This window comes from Dipteris shenzhenensis, chromosome 11 (genome assembly GCF_047967505.1).
Source record: "Dipteris shenzhenensis isolate YYH24624 ecotype China chromosome 11, Dip_SZ_1.0, whole genome shotgun sequence".
NCBI lineage: Eukaryota > Viridiplantae > Streptophyta > Polypodiopsida > Gleicheniales > Dipteridaceae > Dipteris > Dipteris shenzhenensis.
In genome coordinates this window covers 37,050,828-37,068,943 of record NC_141606.1, presented here as the reverse complement: position 1 = coordinate 37,068,943, position 18,116 = coordinate 37,050,828, and the positions used below count along the sequence as shown (strand labels likewise).

Genomic DNA, 18,116 nt, shown 5'->3' with positions numbered 1-18,116 from the left:
AGGCTCGAGAATCCAGTGGGACAAATCCCAAGCTCTGTTTGTCTCAAGGAGTGACCCATCTGAATGGATGAAAGCTACAGGCCTGAAATGGATTCCTAGGGGTCAAGTTATTCGACATCTGGGAGTCCCTGTAAGGGCTGGAATCACAATCAGACAACGATTCTTGTGGTGGTGGCCCAAATTCAAGGCCAAAATAGACGCATGGGCAAAGGTCCCACTAAGTATGTTGGGTAGATGCACGGTGGTCAAGCATATTCTGGCACCTGCCTCGTTCTACATTCTTTCTACTTGTGCATTTTATAAAAGCCACATCCTTCTAATCAAAAAAAGCTTGAGAGCCTTCATATGGAAGAGAACCAAATGGAAATGGATCTCCTGGTCAATTCTGTGTGCACCAAAAAGATTGGGTGGCTTCGGAGTCCCAGATCTGAAGCAGAGAGCAGTCTCATTCTTGATGAAATTATGGACCCAATTCCTAGACTCTAGGGAACCCTGGACTATATTTCTTGAATATGTTGTTCGCAATGCTAAGGTGAAACACTTCAGTGGACTAAAGTCTTCTCGGTCATCCCCCTATGTCTAAAAGGGAGTTTCTTTAACAGACTTATGGTAGCTTGGAAGGAGGGATTAGTACTACTTCCTGGAGAGGGTGCCCTGCAAGGATAGAGGACTTCTCCTTGAAGCTTTCCATTTGGTGGCAAGTGGCTTGACCGGATGATGGCAAATTCGCATTAGGTAACGAGAGGATGGCAGGACTGATTGGTTCCAAAGGAATACTCACTTGGGAAGACCTCTGGGATGCACAAACATGTAGCTGGCTATCCCCTAACCAGATTGAAGAAGATTTCTTGCTGTCACAGGAGGAAATGGCTGTTATCAATGGCATATTACACAAGATTCCCTTCGATTGGCCCACCAACCCCCACCCTTCGGTTAACTCTGTCCAAGAGGAGTGGGTTTGGGGTGCTGATATCCCCCTGACTAAGTTGTCACCTAAGGCATTCGACAATCTCCTAGCATATAAGGAAGGTTGGTATCTAAAGCTTAATGACCGATGGCTTAGAGATGATACTGAGGCCATGTGGAGTGGCAGATTTGCGAGGCTGTGGAAATTGACGCCATATAACAAGATTAACTATTTTCTGTGGAGAATATGCGGAGGTCATTTCCCTATTGGCAATCACATACCGTGGCTCCGCGTGGATGACAGATGCAAGCTTTGCAAATGCGTAGCAGAGTCACTTTCCCACCTTTTTTGGGGATGCCCTTGTGTTCGAAATCTGTGGGGAATCTTGCGAGGGCGGTGTGCCAAAACCTTGGGCATGCAGTTCATTTCAAAAGGAGTAGCTATCTTTGGAGCGGACCTTGGTCCAGATAGAGCCACTCTATGGGAGCCACACTTCACAAAATCGGGTCTCCCCGTTATGAGGCATCCGTTAGCAGTTCGGTTATCTTCTCTCTCAATTGTAAACAAGCAGTAGTTGACGTGGGGATCCAAGTGAAATGGCTAGTGGCCAGTTGGCCCAAGGAGAGGGCTAGAGTCCGCCTCCTGAGTATTTTGAGCAAGATGTCTTTTGTCTGAGCCGTATGTAAGAAATTGTCTGAACTGTATGTAACATACTGTATTGTGGAATATATGAGAATACCTCTTTCAATTAAAAAAAAAGAATCAATGGAGTGCTTGAGTATACGCTACAAATGCTCTGACTGAGATCGTCATGACTCACTAGTTTGGATCGCACATTACGCTTAAGCGATTTCGTAATACGGCAATACATATATATTGTATTTCACTGTGGCCCTGCTGAATGGTCTGGCAGGGCTGTGCCATGAAAAAGCTCCAGATATTGCAGTGATATCGTTGGCTTTTGGGTCGTGGGTTAATACACCGGTGGAGACATCGGAGAGACTTCATTAAGGCGCCACTGGAGGCCTTACAGAAGCACGAGCCATCACAGATCACTTCTCGGTTAAGATATAGAGCTTCACTTGCATAATACTATTATATCGATCAAGATGGTCAAGCTCGCCTCTGTGAGGTCAACCCGAATGTATGGTCCAAGGGGAACTCAAGACGTGTTTGAAAGCATCAACGCCATCGCTTATGTGGTTTCAACAATCTTGCTCCTTATAGGCTTGCTTTTCCTTCTTCCCGGATTCAATCATTTTGCTGCCTACGTCATCTTGATCATAGCATTTACATTATACTTGTCAACCTGCACGACCTTTACGCCCAGCTGGCTAGTATAGACTTCAAATTCTCTCTCCTCATGTATGACCCCCAGCTTTCCTTATTGAAGTTGCAACGCCTTTGGTTCAGACCGTGGGTGGGATTCTCTTCCTTACAGCAGTAGTTTTGTTGCTAAAGGTGATTCCGAACCACGACCAGCCCTTTTTTTCTGAGTTGAGGAATTTTACAAGAACTCTATAGGTTTATATTAAGAGTTAGTCAGCCGGAAGAATGGAGATTCTTTCGTAATTGAATGTTGTTAAGCAGCTAGCGACTGAAGTGAATCTTTTCAACAGACTGAAAAAGGAGGAAAGCTTCAGTTTAAGGATGAGTCCGCTCTCCGGTTTTTCATAGCTGGCTCAGTATTTTGGCTACTTGAATCCGTACATAATGCGTTTCAGGTATATGAAAGAACAAGTCTACGGGTTCAGGCATATCACAAAGCTATGTATCTTCCATTCGTCCTCGCGAGCAGTTTTTTCCTTGTGAGCAGCATATTGTGGATCGAGAGCTGGCCACACCGTGCAGAGAGAACAGGAAAATTTTTGGGTATGAAAATGTATTCGCTGAAATTAGAAGAGTTTAAGGGCCATACATAATGATGAATCTCTCTCTTTCCGTCCGTTCTGTTATAGTTACAGCTAGCTACTGTAGCTCGCCTTTTTTGTGTTCTGTTTGTAAAGGCAATAATTTCAACTAACGATTTGCTTGTCGCAGTACGCTGCGGTTGCATTAGCAATGATTGCGTCCGTGCTACTACTGATTGGCTCTATAGCAAACATTGTCCGCATCCTCTACTTGCGGAGTCTAGCAGCCCAGGGAATAGCCCTGCCTCTGGATAAGCTAAGGGGTGGTGCTCAGGAAAGGTTAGACTTTGAACGAGAACATCGAAGGCCCTTCTTGTATGCAGAGCACGGCAGAAGGCAAGCAGGTGCATCCACTTAAACAAATCCATAAGGAAGCGGTTAAATGTTGACATTATTTGGAGACTTTTGCGGTGGATATCTAACATAATATATTCTATAGAACGGTTTCGGCACTAAGTCATGGAGAAGTTATGAGCCCGTTCCTTAGAGTACTTTTAACATGAACGACACATCCTAATAGGTAGTCTAGCATTGTCTCAGAGTCTCCCACTGTTAGTATGAATATACCACGAGGTTTTAGTTGGTATTAAAATGCGTAGCATGAATATACCACGAGGTTTTAGAATGCTCGAGATCAGTGTATATAGTGAGAGAATTGTTTGGTCACTCTTTAATTCTTTGGTCTCAAAGAGTGCGAAGGGATGCAATCACTTGAAATTATCTTATTTAGGGACACTACTAAAGTTGAAGGGAATTTCTTTTACAAGTCTCAAAAAACAACATGCATGGATGTGGTCATATGTTTTTTCGAGAGAGAACAAGGTGCATGGATGTGATCATATGAATTTAGATTGACATTCATGGTTGTGTACTAAAAAGCATAACAAGTTGAAATTAAAAGATGAAATCTTTTGTCTACGTATTAAATCGAAGGGAATTACTTATGGAATGAAAAACTATTAAAGCATCTTTTATGAATAAAATTCCCTATTAAATTTGGGAATTTAATTCGGGTGCCGGTGATTGGCTAATGCGATAACAAAGGGTAGTTTGGATGGTACCTTGGGGTACTCTTTGAGTTCCACAAGGTACTTCAAAAGGTATAATAGCATACATTGGGGTAATTATGTGGGGGTACTTTGGATGGTATGTGGGGGTGCTTTGATTCTATAAGGCATTTTAAAAGGTATAATTGGGTACCATGAAAAGGTATAATAGGGTACATGGGGGTGCTTTGGATGGTATGTGTGGGTGCTTTGATTCTATAAGGTATTTCAAAAGGTATAATCGGGTACGGTCGTAAAAAGGTATAATCTGGTATGGTCATGAAAAGGTATAATAGGGTAGTTCAAAAGGTAAAACAGGGTACATTGAAGTGGTACGAAGAGGGAAATTATATAGGATTATCACAAGGGACTACTTGGGGTACAAAGTGGACTAGAAGGGACTGCTTGGGGTACCATAAGATACTTCAAATTTGTTTGGAAGGTGGCTGTAGAATTATGGCAAGGGATTGCTTGGGGTACCCCAGGGGACTGCAAGGGACTTTTTGGGGTACCATAAGGTACTTCAAAATTGTTTGGAAGGTTGTTGACTTGGAATACCACCTCAACCACTAGATATCATCTGTAGAAATATCATATGAAATATCATATGTAATTAAACAATTTTAGCCATTCCAAATTTTGGCAATATTTGATTATTGAGAGTGCATGTAAATAGAATTTGTTTTAGGTTTCACTTTGTTTCAAAAAGAATTGGTATAAAAGTATAAGTATTCATGAGCATTGCCGTTGGAACTATTTTGAAATTTCTAGGAAAGAGAATGGGGCTACATTAGGGAAAAAGGGAACTCGTTTTGGGGCCCTGTAAGAAATTCACTATTTTGATTTATTTCTCTCCTAAAAGACCTCAAAAATAGTAAAATACGGAAACGTGGCTCAGAACTATCAGTAAGGACTACAGAACTGTCAATTCAAAAAGGAATAAGATAATCTTTTGTCTGACTAACACGATTTTGCATTAAATATCTCCTTAGATTTTTTTTTGTTTACCAAAGATTCCGCATCTCTTTTGCTGACGTGTGCAGGCCTTTCATAAAGAATCCATCACTGAACTTGGTGATTGCAAGTTTTCAAAATATTCACATGGATACCGCCACACTTCCACGATTCATGTTATAAAACGACTATGAGATTGAAAAACAAACTTCGCAACCTCAGAAGCACAAAAAATGGCCGATACTAGTGAGTCACTATCTCAGAAGACGCGATTACACCATCTTCACATCGACTTAGAAGAACAATATGCTCCAGCACAAAAAAGACGAAAGGATACAGTGCTGAATGCTCAACAGCGGGAAAATATGAGAAGAGAAGGGCTTCAACATATTGACTTATGGTGCGATGGAAGCATATATCCAAAATGTCAAGTAAAAAACTCTACACCTCCATTTGTCAATCCCACGACATTACTGAGGTTTGCCGGCGATGGACAAAATGGACTTTTTGGTTATATTTCAGTGCAATCTGCATTTGCGAAAACGTATAAAATGATGTACCTACAAGAAAAGGGGGCCAAGATGCAGGAGATAGCCATTCATGCAAAATTGGAGCAGCAGTTGCAAAATGAAATTGAGGAGCATTCAAAGAGTAAAAAAGAGTTGACAAGAGCAAGAAAGAAGAGAACCGTGCTTGGAGATAGACTACATAGCAGGAAGATTAAAAACATTGCAAATTTGAAGGCTGGGACTGGTGGATGCAAGCGACGAATTCAGGAAGCAAGGTTAGATTGAAATTTATCATTTTGTATACTCAAAAAGGCTCTCAAATGACTATATCTATTTAGTCGATTATCGCAAAATAAGAATGGAGGTGCTGAATGATATAGGCATATTGTGTTGTTACTACAGGAAATTATTGGAGCCTGCAAAAGAAAATATGGACCCGAACCTTCTTCCTGTTAAACAAATGAAAGGATTGCTTTCTTGCAGTGTAGCAAAAGGTTTGATTGAGGAAAAAAAATACAAAACAGTCAAACGCAGTGTTGTAGAGGACTTTGTATCCAATAATCAAGTTGATGGCACTATAATCCAAGAGGCTCTTGATGTTAGTGGAGTTAGCAGGAAGGGATATAGTTCCATTTTCCATGTGATATCCTCAACTTTGAAAGATCAAAGGATTAAACGAGTTTTACTGCCAAATCCAGCAACCGTGTGGAGGATAAGAGGTCATTTGAATGAAAGTATAGATGAATTTATTGGGCAATATATCCATATTGAAGAAATATTTCATGGTGGTAAAGGAACCAATGTGTATGATCCTTGGAACAATATATTTGTAGATCTACAACAACTTCAAAGAAGAATGGTCGAGTTTTATGGAATAACATTTGAGGAGTGCAAAGGCATTTTGAAATTTGTTATCAAACTAGATGAGTGTGAGGTTGTAAAGGAAAAGAAAATGGAAAGAGTTACTATTACATTGATGAATGGAGCAATTGATACATCATCGACTGAAGCGAGTTCGAAATATTTTAGTGTGCAGTCAGAGAAACACATATGGTGGTTAGGCTCGTTCCAGGTATGATCATTTTTTGTTTTATACTTGATTTTGGTCATTGTTTTCAAATCTGTTATAGTAAGACTTTTGTTTTCTATAATCTGGCAGGTGAAGACCGAAGACCATGAAACACTAGATTGGGTGTTTCACCACACGGAAATACCAAGAATAATCAAAAGACAAGTGCAAGGCGAGAATCTCCATGTTGCAGGAAAAGGTGATTTTCAAGTAGAGTGGCACATGGCCGGGGATCTTAAAACACTTAAGTGCATGTATAACATTAGTAAAGGACGCAACTCAAAGTCTCCTTGTCTTTACTGCAAAGAATCAGCTCAAGTAATGGATTCAAAATGGTGGAAGAGAGCACCTAATAGAGATAAAGTTGACCTTGACTTCAAGGCCATTCTGGACATTCCACTATGTAATGTTCACATCTGCACATTGCATGGTCTATGTCGAATTATTGAGAAATTGGTATTTTTATATATTGGATTTGCTTGGAGACTCCGTCCCGAAAAAATAGAAAGGATGCTCTTCAAGCATTGGAAAAAGTGTTATCCGATATAGGTCTACATGGAGGAGATGTTCAAATCACAAAGGATTTTAAAAAGTCTACCAATGGCAAGGAGGTACCAATCAAGCTCTCTATTGGTGGTGTTAAGGCAAGAAGATTCTTGTCTCGACCCAAACACAGTAAGCAAGTAAGGCAAGGTAGAACAGTTTCAAAGATTAATTATGGATTGTGGAAGCAAGTCCATAATGCTGTGAAAGATCATGAGGCAGATGGGGAAGCACGAAATAGGAAGGCAGAGGTGTGGAGGTCTCTTGATCAACTCTTCATGTTCTCTGACAAAGTAACATGGACAAAGAGTGATTACAAGAACTTTGAGGAGGCAATTAAACATTTTGGGAAGTTAATGAAAGACGCGTGGACAGCCTGCAATATAACTCACTACATGGTAAGGTTCTGTCTTTTTCTTTTACTTAAGTGTGATCCTCTTTTTTTTATTACTTACTATGCATTCTTATGTCTTACAACATATCATCTACAACCACCTTCCCTATTTTGTCAAAAAGTATGGATGCCTAGCAATTTGGTCTACCCAAGGCATGAAGAAGTCTCACTACATGGCACGTAATGCATTTTTTAGACACACACAACACTATGGAGGGAGTCAGAAGGCAAATAGTCTGAAGGAAGTCTTCCAATGGTTTTACCGAGGCATACTACAAAGGCTGCATGCTAAAAGAAAAGTTGCTAGCTCCAAAATCAAGCTTGCTTTTCTTCTATCCCAAAAGCAAAGACGAAGACAAGCTCTAGACAATTCAATGGCAGCAGAGAGACATAGACAATGGAGGGAATCGAAGATATTTAGAAACCATAAATGGACAAGTAAACATGAATAGGACTCATTTGTAACTTATTGGTGTTATGTCCACATGTTTTCAAACTCAATCAATAGAATTTTTTTTTGTGGAACAAGTGACTCTTGGTGTTATGCATCAAAAGTATTTCTTTTGTGAAACATATGATCTAAACGTAATACAATTTGTTCACAATTTCAATATATTGTTTGTTTAATATTTAACGACACCACTCTATCTAAATGTACAAATCATTTCATCTTCAACTTATTGTTCATTTATACAAGATCATACCAGATATCAAAGACTTTGTACAAATTAGTTCAACTTTAATATAATGTTTGTGCTATATTTGATGACTAAATCCTATTTCTTTCAGGGCCTGCCGATCGGAACTCTCTTTTTGATCTTGATTGGAGTCTTTTTCTTCTTTATTGGCTTGATGTTGATTGTCTGTTTATCAATGCTTTCCTCTGTTGCTTGTCTGAGAGGGGTATCCTTTTCTTCAGCTGTCTCCACTTGTTCCTCTTCTTGGATTGTGTGGCCTGATGCAATCATGCGTGGCTCTCGAAACCTTATGAGCTTGTGTTTTCCATAGCCCTCCAGACATTTGGGCTCCTTAACACCACATGCTAATGCATAAGAAGTGTAAGACAAAAAGTAAGCGGCCCTAGAGGCCTGCTTATTCACATAATCTCCAAATATATCTATGGCAGACAACCTCTCTATCAAAATGATCTTTTCCTTATGCCATGAAAGAACATGTCCACCTAAAGCCCTGGACAAACATTTTAAGAAGTAAACAATGGCTTCTCCATTGTTGCTCAACTGCCTATGGTAAATCAAGATCTTGGCACTGCCTAGATCATGAATATAATGAGCTAGGCCTGACATTTTGCGAAACCCAACTGGCCTGCTTCCAGTTGATCTCTGGAGGAATGTGTCATCCTCAATTTGTAGCTGCCACATATCAAAAGATTGAAGTGAGACAATACACAACCTACAAAAACAAAGTTAAGCAGAAGACAAAGTATTTGATTTGAAGTACCTTCTCATTTTCATCAGCAACAAGCAGTTCATCTTTCCAAAGATTTATCCCTCTCCCCTCTTGTCCAGCCTCTTCTTTAGGCTTTTCTGTGTATAGTGCTGAGAGATTCATAGCTTCCTGTGTGAGCTAGAAGGCAGCTTCATCTGGCTCTTGGAACTTTTCAGCCTCTTTGAAACAAAATGTAAGGTCTACAAGATCAAAAATTGTTTCCAAAGCTAGTAGTGAATGGTCATCCTCTATGCCAACCTCCTTGTCAAGCCTTGAAGCCTGGGCAATAAGGGAAATGGCATAGTCCTCCCTAAAATTGATTATACACTCTATATCATGGAGGAAAACATAATCTTTTCCACCAACCAATACACCTGGAAGCATGGGCACTGCATAGTTGCTGCTCTGAACATCAAAATCTTCAACTGGCTCTGCTCCCCTCAGAGTTTTTATCCTCAGTTGAACAAGGTCAAGAGCAGCCACTTGCAGCCCCTCATCCTGAAGGTTGATATCTTCTTCTTGCTCTACCATTTCTGTGACCAAAGAAACATCCTCCTTTTCCTCTGCTTCAGATGTGTCTTCTTCTTCAATCTCCTGCCCTTGTTCATCCAAAGACTCTTGACTGAAGACAATGTACATAAGAAATGCCATGGTTTCCTCAAGTACTCTGCAGTTTCTGGTGTGCAAGTTACAGTTGAATTTATATTGATCAGGCAGGCTGTCAAATCTTCTGTTCACATGGTACCTCAGCCTGTCAATGGAGACAATATGATTTATATGCAGAAAAACCTTTTCTCCTTCCACAATTCTTCCTGCCTCTGTCAGTTATTTGAAGGTATCCCAATAGTCTGAAAGAAAATCTTTGTGATGCTCCAGTACAGAGCTCATTGTGAAATCCATGTTGAAAATACTGTGGTATATATGGAAGTTACTCTGAGCCTTGCATTTGTGAAGAAACTCAAATAGGAGCAAATCTGGAGACTTGTCCTCTTCTGGTTCCATTTGTTTTGTGATGGAAGAATCAACACTCTGCTCCAGTCTCTTCTTTTTGCCTGTTCAAAAACTTATATACTATGAATTCTATATGCTGACATATGCAATCAGTGAATGCATTGGATATCACCAGATAATTCTCCATGAGCTCTCATGACTCACCTGGTGATTGTTGTGGTCTAATAATAGTAGCAAAAAAGTCCAGCTTCCTCTTGAAAGGTGAGGCCTGGGAGCCAGCTGTTCCAAAGCAAAAACATTTCTCATCATCAAGGAATAATTCCACAAGGCTAAAGATAGTAAAACAATGAGGTAGAAGTGAGAACCAAATCAGACACAGGAATTTGCAGCAAAACGCGATGGGGGACCATTTGGAAAATATAAAGCACTCTCCTTGCATTTTGTTGCAAATTCTCCAGTTCTGTTCATATGCATGTCAAATCAAACACTAGGTTCATCTCATTGATTCCTAGACAGTATGATCTCATATGCAAGAGAAATGCTGGAGCTGAGTGAATCTTTTCATGAGGAATGTGTCAACAATAGGAATTTGCAGCAAAATGCGATATGGGCTATTTAGAGATTTATAAACCACTCTCCTCGCATTTTGTTGCAAGTTTCTAGTTTCTAGTCATATCCATCTCCAATCAAATTCCTGGGTGATTTACCACATTCTTGGACAGTATCAATTGAAAATGTAACAAGAAGGGTGGAGTTGAGTGAAGACATTTGGACATCAAAAATCCAATGGATGGAAGAAATATATGTCAAAAAACATTGAAAACAATCTAGAATTCTGACCTTTTTTTTCCTTTTCCATGCTGTTGGAGTTGCACTGGTAAATCTCCTGCTCTTTCACTAGCTTGAACTCTACACTCTAGGTAACCTGGAGATCTGGCAGTGGTAGTAGTCTTCAGGCAGGTTGTAGTCTGGATGGAGTGTGCTAGGTAGGAAAGGATCAGAGAGAAGGAAATGGAAGATGCGAGGGTCGTGGCAGGGATGAAAGATTGGGAGGCAGGGGAGGGAAGAGTGGTTTATGAAATCATGAATGGCACAAGTTCCAAGGCATAAAGTGTACCTTTCACACGTGCCAAATTTCAAACTCCAAGAGATCTTGGTCCCATCCACACGTGTGAAAAACGACTACATTCCACACCTGTGGGATTTAGAAGATGCCTTATTTGTATTTGCACTTATTTGTGGTATCCTGTTTCAGACCTCTTGCCCTCCAGTCTCTGCTCTCTTGCCTCCCTACCTCCATACTCTGTAACATCAGCATCATGTCCAGCAGCACAGGTTTATCCTCAGCACAAGTTACTCATCAGCAGCACAGCACATCCACAGATAGATTTCAGGTCAGTAACAATGGGTTCTCCCCTTAGTCTCTACAATCTTCTTGCCTACCATAGAAACAATCCATCCTACATGGAAATGCATAGACTTAGTCCATATTTTATTTAGTTGTCAAGACAGAGAAATCACTGTAGGAATGCAGATCTTCAAGTGTGATATTTGCATGTGAGGGTAAAACTGTACTTATGGGTTCTTCCTTCAGTCTGTGCACACTTCTTGCCTTCCATAGACTCAATCCATCCTGCATGGTTATGCAAACACCTTCAAATGACTATAGGCATATTCCAGCATGCTGCCTCATGAATTTGCAGCAAAACGTGAGGAGAAGGCCTTAGGAATTTCAAACAGCTGAAATCGCGTTTTGTTGCAAATATTGAAATGTTGCATCCACCCCTGTCATTCTGGTTTTGTGACTTCCATAGCTATCCATGGCTGTACTCTTCTTGCATAAACTCCATTCATATTGTATTTAGTTGTAGAGACAGAGAAATCACTGTAGGAATGCACCAGCATGTCATTTCAGGAATTTGCAGGAAAACGTGATTTGGACCTGTTAGGAATTTCAAACTCCTCGTATCGCGTTTTATTGCAAATTTTTCTATGTTGCTTCATCCACCCCTGTGATTGCCTTTTTTTTGTCAAAACATGTTCTCCATGTCTGTAATCTCTTTCCAATCCTTTGTATGCAGTTTTTCAGAGTGATGGCAAGAACCAAGTCAACTGCAAGGAAAGTTGGCAAAGGGCCAGGGCTTGCAGCAACAACAGCTGGGGCAGGTACCAAGAAATTTAGTGTGCCTCCAAAGGGAAGAGCTGCACATGGCAGGAAGGGTAAGCCAATGAGCCTGCTCAAGCAAAATGCCAAGAGATTGAATCATGGTGCAGGTGTGCTAAGGGAGATCAGGAAGCAACAGAAAGCTATAGGCTTTGCAATACCCAAGGCACCTTTTCAAAGACTGGTGAGAGAAATATGTGATAGTTGGCACCTTGGGTTCAGGTGGAATAGAACTGCCATTCTTTCCTTACAGGAAATGGCAGAGGATTACTTGGAAAAATATTTTGAAGATGCAATGCTGGTAGCAGCCCATGCTCACAGGGTGACTTTGATGGCCAAAGACTTCAACACTTTGTCCAGAGTGAGATGGAGGTATGACAAGCTTGTTCATCCTATGGAATGGCAGGACATAAAGATGAGAGACATATTGTTAATTCCACCTACAAGGAAGTTGAATGTAGATGAGGTTAAGGTTGTTGAAGTAACGCACTCAAAGAACACCATAGGGAAGGCTGCTTATGAGAAGTCACTGAAGCAGCAAATAAAAGAAACAAAATTTGTTATAGATGTGGAGACTGGAAAGAGGGAGCTGCAGATACATAGAAGGTTGCAGGAGCTGGGCCCTAATATAGTTGTCCATATTGAGGATGAATTTTCAGTGAATGATTTTGACTTAACAAAACCATGCTTGGCAGCATTGGCTCATAATAATGAGTATTGCTCAGATACTATCATTCTTGCAATGCTCTAGTAAGTGTCTATTATTTTACAATTTTTGCAAAACAATCCTCCTTGTACCTCCTTTATACCCTACCCTAATTATTTTTTGGTCCTATGCAGCATGATGAGAAGCTGGCTTCACCCCTCTGTACAGCATACAGTCCATATTATTGATCCTGCCATTTCTTCTAAATTAAGAGATGCAAAGGAAACTCCCATTAGTATTTCCAGCTGGTTCAAACACTGCAATTTTGAAGTAATTGATGTTTTGCTACTTCCATACCATAACAGGTATGTGGGTGACTACTTCTTTTAAGATTCTTCTTTAAGGTTGGGAACTCTTGTAGCCTTTGATTTCCTAATGCTTTTTTCCTTATGCAGTGACCACTGGAGTTTTGTTTCTATTGACATCCAGTAGAAGCAATGCTTTCTATTCAACTCTCTTAAAAACACACACAGAGAGCTGAAATTGTAAGTGCTGTGTGTGCTTTTTGAACTTAAAACTTCATTATTTTGATATCATACTAACTAAATTATACATATTGCAGTTGTATTAGAAGGCTTTTAGATGCATTGGTGGATCACTGTCCTCCCAATGTCTCTCTTTTGGATTCAATAGAGCCAATAAGTCTAGAGGTAAAAAGTCATTCCCTCTACTGATTTCTATTTCATGCTATGTCTTTGAACTTATTGGTGCAGATGCTAATAGTTTCTAATATATCTTTCCAACTGTACAGACACCACAACAAGATGATTCAAGTAGCTGGGATGGAGAGTGCTGATCAGTGCAAAATATCTACTTTCAAGCTATTTTGAGAAAGAACAGCCAGACCTTGTAAGAAAAAATAATTTTCATTTAGCTTGAAGATAATTCATAATGATACAAAGTGTTCTAAATTATTGTTTGCCATTGCAGATGAAAGAAGATAGCTTCAGCTCAAACTATGTATATAATTTTAGAGCTCATACAATTTGGAGGTTTTTGAGCTATGCCTCCCCCAAACTTATTGTACTAGCTACTGTGGAGTTGAGTGAGAGATCTAAAGTACAAGAAGGTGTCATACACCTTGATGCCACAGATGAAGCACCTAATGCTGAGGATTTTAGAGCTCATACAATTTGGAGGTTTTTGAGCTATGCCTCCCCCAAACTTAATGCCACAACTCGTCAATGTTATGGCGACAAGGTTGTCGGCAAAGATACACTATATCAATTACGATGACAAGGAACAAATCATGTCGGCTTATGGAGTGTTGGTGGACTCTATCCAGTGGATCCTTTGACAGGGGCTCCACCTTTGTTTGAAAATGTGACGAGTTTGATTCAATACATAGGAGAGAAGGCTTGCTAGGATATTGTAAACACATTGGCCATTCCAATGCTGAAGCACACTTTGCAAAGGTTCACTTGTTGAGAATGGTGCCTTCCAACGCCATGCTTTCTGAGATGTGTATAAATCCACCCAACAAATCTTGAACAGCAGAATTTGTTTCTTTCCTTGCATTTCTAATGTATACTGGTCTCGGCAATAGAGGATTCTTAATGCCTTGACCTTGAAGTGCATTTACAAAGACATTATACACAGCTAAGTACCCTTGCTGACTAATGCGAGTAGCATCACATGCATGGACAACTTCCGATGGATCTACAAGATTCTCTAAATTAGTTGCAATCTCTTGTAATATTGCATGTCGCAATGCACACCGACGGGGTGTTGAGAGTTCACGCTCAACATCATGTGATCATGTGTGCATAGCACCATCACGTGATCGTATGTGCATAGCACTAACCTTATAGAGTGCTATAAAGGAAAGGGTTAGATCCCCTAACCCTAACCCTAAAAGGGTTTGTATATATTCTATTTTTTCAACTAATTCTAGTGTACAGTTAGTCATTTGTGGTGTGCTCTCTAGCTGTGCCCTCTCTCCTCATCTCCACTCTTCTCCTCTCCCCTCTTCATATTTTGTCATGGTATCAGAGCTCCCTTGCCTTCCGCTGAGGCATTGCGATCCTTGAGAGTGTGAGAGAGATTGTGAGATTGAGAGTTCTCGATTGTTCTTGTGAGAGTTCACTTCCATAGAGAAATTTCCGTCCATTTGAGAGAAATTTCCGTCCATGAGAGATTGAGAGATTTCCGTTAATCTCCTTCCATTCGATTCATTGTTTCTTGAGAGAGAGTGCTCTTCTTCCTTTGTAAATTTGAGTGATAGGGAAAGAGGTAGAGACCATTGAGAGATTGGGAAAGAGAGCTTTCGAGAGAGACTAAATCTCTGAGTTGTGTGAAAGGTAGCATCTGGCTCTATCTTCATGGCTGCAGTGACCTACTAGGCAGCTAGCCATAAGCTCTATTCCAATTGTGAGAGGAGGAATTCTACTCCAAGTGCAAGAGGCTCCTTTGACTTCAGCAAACGACTCAGCCAGCTCCCTCGTGACTTCTCCCTTTCAACCATAATGGGCTTCCAATAGTCGAGCTTCCATAACGGGCTTCCAATAGCCACCATCGCCAGCTACACTCCACCATTCACAGCTCCCTACTCTAGGCGGCTGTAGTGTTCGAACCTTTGAGCTTTTGCTTCTACAACAAGGTCCTCAAAGCCCAAGACGGGTCGATCCTCTGAGCCAGGCACCTCCATCGACGAAAGAAACAGCCACGCTCGAACCAAAGCAAGCAAAACTCTAACGCGCTCTACATATCTAGCGCGACTTAATAGCTGAAGGCTCTAAAGCCTTTGCCGACCTCCTGCATCCGCCATCAACAATAGCCTCGCCAATCAATCCACAGTGTGCCTCTCGTTGCAAGCACATGGGTAGCTACGCCAACGCCCACTTTCCTACAATGACTATGAGCTTGGCCTCCAGCCCTTCAACTAGAGCAACAACTCGACCAACGATCCGCTCAGCCGAACGGAAGCTCCAGCACTCCAACGCCACAACCACGATCGTCTATAGCTCTCGACTCCTATGCAGCAACGGTGACTCCTATGCGTAAGGCTCCATTAAGTAGCTGCCTCCAACCACCACCGAGCTCCTCGGGGGGGTCACTATGTATAAACCCTCTATATCACGTGCGTTCAAGGCCTATATTTAAAATCCCTTATCTGTAAATTTTTTCATTAATAAAATGTACCCCTTTTCTATACAAATCTATAAATTTTTTCCAAAACTATTTTAAATAGTCCCTTATGTATATTTATTTATGTAAATTTTAGGAATAAAAAATATCCTTCTGTTGAACTCACGTGATAAGGTTACATATGATGAGTGACCCCCCCAAGCCGAGCTCTAGCGCTTCTCAATGCTCACGACGGACTAGTGCCCGGCCGCCTCCATCGATGGAGAAGACGACGGAATCTAAAAGATTCCGTCCGAATCTTGGTAGATTCCGACTTCCCACTGTGTGACACGTGGCCCGTGCACCACGTCATCTTATCTACCACGTGGTAGATAAGCGTCTCAAAATTTGCCACGTGTCAATCCACACTGCCACGTCAGCATTGACATGTCAGCAATCCATGTCATCAGGCCACGTCATCACCATCTGCCATGTCATCATCGACTGCCATATCATCACCGATAGCCACGTCATCACCGACAGCCATGTCATCACCGACTGCCACATCACCTACCATGTCATCAGTGACACATCATCAGCCACGTCACCTGTGCCATGTCATCAAGGACATGTCATCAGTGCCACATCAGCATTGCCACATCACCCTACTGACATCATCTGTGCCACCTCAGCAGTCCAGTCAGCACTGACCCTCTGCAGGCACAGTCTCTTGCCAAGCACACTGTGCACACACTGCATGTGCACACTCCTGCCACCTCAGCACAGAGCTTCATTGGCACACCTCTTGCTAAGCACAGTGCCACATCATCACTGCATGTGACTCACAGTGACACATCATCATTGAGCACCATTTGCACTCCTTTTGCCCCTCCACCTAGATCAAGTCGTATCTCTTGATCCAGGAAGAATTTGAGGGCGCTCCAAAAAGGAAAGTCGCTCGTTTTTTCGTGCTCTACGCGCTCGTCACATCACGCGCACATTTTGGCACAATTTACACTCACATTTGAGCCTCGCCGACAAAACCACTTCCTTCACGCACATTTGCCTCTACATCGACGCATCTGACCCAGCACTTAAAAAGAACAAAAGAAAAGGAATTATTTGCTGCTCTTTCATCAATCGATGGCTGGTTTAGATCTAGATCAGAGTAGACTAGATCGCCATAGAGGGGATGCTTTGAATTTCCCCAAGTTGCCAATCTAAGCCATGCCCGAAATTCCCGACTAGTACCTACTCGGAGTCAATCCATATGCTCACATCGGATTTCACATCATTACATTACCTGAAACCTTACGTTCATCAGTTCAGTGAGCAGACTTCAAAGTTCAGAGGCATTGCAGATTGATTCAGTGGGCAGATATCATTTGATTTCACACACGCATGCCACCATTGTAAAGCCTATTTGGCTATCTCACGGCATCGTGCACATCATTTCAGCCTTGTAAAGCCTCTTGGCTATTCCCGGCATCATTGCCACAAGCCTTGTAACATAGATCAGATTTTATATACTGCAGTTCTATCTTCACCGACGGTACAAAGATTTCACTTGGCATCTTCAGTGTATTTGCAGTTGATTCATACAGAGTTTTCCAGGACACTTTTTGAGTACACTGTTTGCACCATGTCGACTAGCAACCTCAATCTGGAGGCATCTGTTAAGTTAGACAACTCCAATTACGGTACATGGAAATACCGAATGGAGACCATTCTTGTGCTTCAGGACAAATGGGAGTATGTCGATGGATCTATACCTAGACCATTGGCCGATCCAGCCACTAGTAGCTCTACTCCATCTGTTGTTACAGCACCAACAACGGGATCTACATCGGGATCTACATCTATACAAACAGTTTTCGCACTAGTAGCAGATCCTGCCATTGCCCGAGCTCAAGCAGAATGGGATAAGAAAGATAAGTATGCCTATCACCTGATCAAGCAGAATGTGCAAGATGTCATGCTAGGACAGCTCAACACAGTCAAAACATCAAAAGAAGCATGGGATATGTTCGTAGCTCTCTACGAGTCCAAGAACACATCTAGGATTCTCACCCTGCCAGATCAACTAGAGTTTCCGCAACAGCAGTGAAACCGGTCATGCTTATGTACTCCGCATCAAAGACTACAACAATCAACTTGCAGCAGTAGGAGAGACTATGAATCCCACAGAAATGGTTCAAGTTATCCTAAATGGACTAGGAGAAGGATATGAGAATCTAGTCTAGAGTATTGCCATCCAACGGCAAATTCCAACACTGGAAGAACTTCAGTCAGTTCTACTTGGTGAAGAACTCAGGACTCAGGCCATTCAAGCACGTAAAGGTCATTCTAATGATCAAGCATTCACAGCTTTAGACAGAAGCAGAGGCAAAGGCAAAAACAGAGGAGATCATATCAGAAAAGTGGTCATCATCCATAAAATCAAAGTCAGAA

General features: G+C 41.4%; 1 pseudogene; it reads left to right on the top strand.

Moving 5' to 3' along the window:
* Positions 1-2,016: 2,016 nt before the first annotated feature.
* LOC147896979 (uncharacterized) lies at positions 2,017-3,175 on the top strand (annotated as a pseudogene).
* Positions 3,176-18,116: the final 14,941 nt, after the last annotated feature.